Genomic DNA, 3,321 nt, shown 5'->3' on the forward strand with positions numbered 1-3,321 from the left:
ATATATATATATATATATATACATGTGTGTATTTATATATATTCAGCCACATATATGTAGATGTACATATATACACATATATACGCATAGATATGTGTGTGTGTGTATGTGTTTGTGTGTTTATGTACGTATATACACACACACACGCACATATAACGTATAATAATGAATTCAAATCAAATACCCAAATACGCGTGCACACACACAAACACACACATACACTTATGCATACAGAGATATGCATTTGTCGGTCTGGTATTCATCTGTATATGTATGAGTGTGTGCCACAATCTTCCGTCTACCTGAGTAAAAAAGAATGTGCATGCGTGTCGCAAAGTGTTCGTGGGAAGTATACACGTTTTTATGTGAACAGAATCTAATAGAATTATGGAAAGTCATTTTAACTTCTGATCGATAAGGTAATCTGTATGATCGTTCACAGATTCAGAATGTCAGAAGTAGAACATTCACGGATATGAAACTTGGACGGCAAATCAGCAGCCATTTGACTCCACTAATAATGGAGAGGTGCGGGTCAAAGTTGAATGGAAATGAAGGAAGTGACCGCTAAGAAAGTTGTTAAAAGGAATGATAAAATCAACAAGGGACTACATATATTTCCCGACTTTTCTTTCTCCTCTCTTCTTCTCTCCACCTATCCCACCCTCCCTCTCTGTTTCCCTCCCTCTCACTCAAGTTCTCTATCTATCTATCAGCCTATTTATCTCTTCCATGTGTACAATTGCGCATGCATATTTGGGAAAACGTTAGAATATATAGAAATACATACATACATACATACATACATACATATATACATATATATACATACATATGTATATATATATATATATATATATATATGACCCGCCGAATTAAATGGCACAGAGTTGTCGAAAACGCAGTGATATCCGTTTGGCAGCAGATGGTGGGAATGCATTTGCAATGTTTCTTTATGGATTTTTATATCTTAGTGCCATTATTCTGAGTTGTTCTTCATTCTAGTAAAGGGGAATATTAGTATCACTGATAGGAAGAATACCTAATATTTTGGGGCATTTCTTGAGTTAAAATTCCACCGAAGCTGCCTTTTCCTTTCATCGATTCGGGGTCGATAAAATATGTGCCACTTAAGTACTGAAGTCGATTTAACCGACTTATCCAATCCTACGAAATTGCTGGCCTTGTGCTTAAAAATTAAACTCTTCATCATCATCATCATCATCATCGTCATCATCATCATCATCATCATCATCATCATCATCATCATCATCAACGTTATTATTATTATACACTCAACAGATTAGACTGTTGGAAAAGAGACGAATACTAATATCGGAATACAACAAGTAGCCTAGATGCTAAGAACCCACCTATTGGGTTGGTAAGCAAGCTTCTTACCACACAGCCACTCCTGCGCCTATTTATATATACATATATATATATATATATATATATATACATGTGTGTATGTATACCTACGTATGTATGCATATATCTCTAATTGTGTGTGTCTTTGTGTTTGTTTTTGTCTTGCATATTTGAATGTGTGCGTGCGTACGCGCGTGTGTGCATTTGTGTGTGTTTCTTTACGTGTGTTAAATTGGTATATGTATCATCTTGGGATACGATTGTGTTTCTAGTAGTCTTACACTTACAGAAATCTACGATTACGCAATCGACTCTTTAGCAGAACAACGAAGAGATGTTTTCGTCCATATACTTTGTTCTATTAAAATCGATAATATACTGAAACAAATTTAATACCAAGAGCATAAAATATCTTCGATTTGCTTTATATTCGTGCTCAAATCATGATTTTTTTAATTCTATGAATTGAATCGAAATGAAACTTACCGAAATGAGCTGAGATATTGATAATAGATACAAAAAAGTAATAAATTTTGCAATTTTAACAAGAATATTTCACTTGTGCAAAGCAATTATAGTGGCGCTCAATAAAAGTGGAAATAAAAAGTGTTTGAAAAGAAATAATTGTACATAGAGCTGAAACGAATTGATGCTTGAAAATAAAATCAACTGCCTTATTGAAATATACGCGTATATATATATATATATATATATATATATATATATATATATATATATATATATATATATATATATATATATCCACACTCATAGTCGCTTATATCAACGACTAGAGATCTCTTGAAATGATATAATACCTTTTTCTATGGCGATAAACACCACTTTTTGCTTTTCATACTGCTTCTATCTCGAATTCGAACAGATTTCCTAACGGACTAATTTCCTTGTTGCAAAATCAGCGATTGTATCACAGTCTATTTTCTGTATATTGCAAACGAAGTTAGACTACTGCCATGCTTAGCAGACGAGTTCCCACCACTGAAGAGATCCAATAAGGTCGAAATCACATGGTCTGGTAATCTCGGAGCTAGACAATATGGAGTGAACAACATTGTTACCTAAAGAATATTTTCATCTCCAAAATCGCTTGTTTGTGTATTTATTGCTCGTCTGTTCTTTTCTGTACTATTTTGATTAATGATAGTATTTTCTTGAGTTTTAAAAGTTGGTACATATTCTATATTAGCTGCTCAGAATTTTTTCTCCCATCTTCATTAACTCTTCTAGCAAAGCATTGGAAAATATTTTGGCTAATGTCGATAGTTCCGTAATTATTTCCTTCAGCATTAAAAAAAAAATGCACACAAAAACGTCGTTTGTAGGTTTTTCAGTTTTGCCTGGTTTCGGGTGTATATTCTTTCACTCGTATGGTAGTAAGTACAAAAAATGTTGTAAATATCCCGTACAAGCTAAAAGCGTATAGAAGAATAATCTGAAGAAAAAGAGCCCTTCATTTTACATTGTAGTTACCTAATTCCAAAGCATAATATTGATTTCAAATTTTGGCATAAAGTCAGTAACTTCGGGGAATGGGGTAAGTAAATTACAAGAATTCAACTGGTACATTTTTTATCGAAAACCAGAAGTATGAAAGGTGAAGTCCACCGCGGCGGATTTTAAATTTAGAATGTAAAGGCGTACGAAATGTCCTGCGTACGAATTCTACCGACTCTTCGTAGATATAATATTACAGTCAGGTGAAAGCGGCGTGCATGCAAAGTCGCTACCGTGCCGGGCATAATGCTTAGCGGCATTTCGTCCGTCTTCACGTACTAAATTCAAATGCTGCCGAGGTCGAATTTGCCTTAGGTCCTTTCGGCGTCGATAAATCAAGTACTAGTCGAACAATGTAATCGATGTAATCGACTTTCCCCTTCCCCCGAAATTGCTGGCCACGCATATTGTCCACACAGACATACGCACACACAT

Source organism: Octopus bimaculoides, chromosome 12 (genome assembly GCF_001194135.2).
Source record: "Octopus bimaculoides isolate UCB-OBI-ISO-001 chromosome 12, ASM119413v2, whole genome shotgun sequence".
In the NCBI taxonomy this organism is placed as follows: Eukaryota; Metazoa; Mollusca; class Cephalopoda; order Octopoda; family Octopodidae; genus Octopus; species Octopus bimaculoides.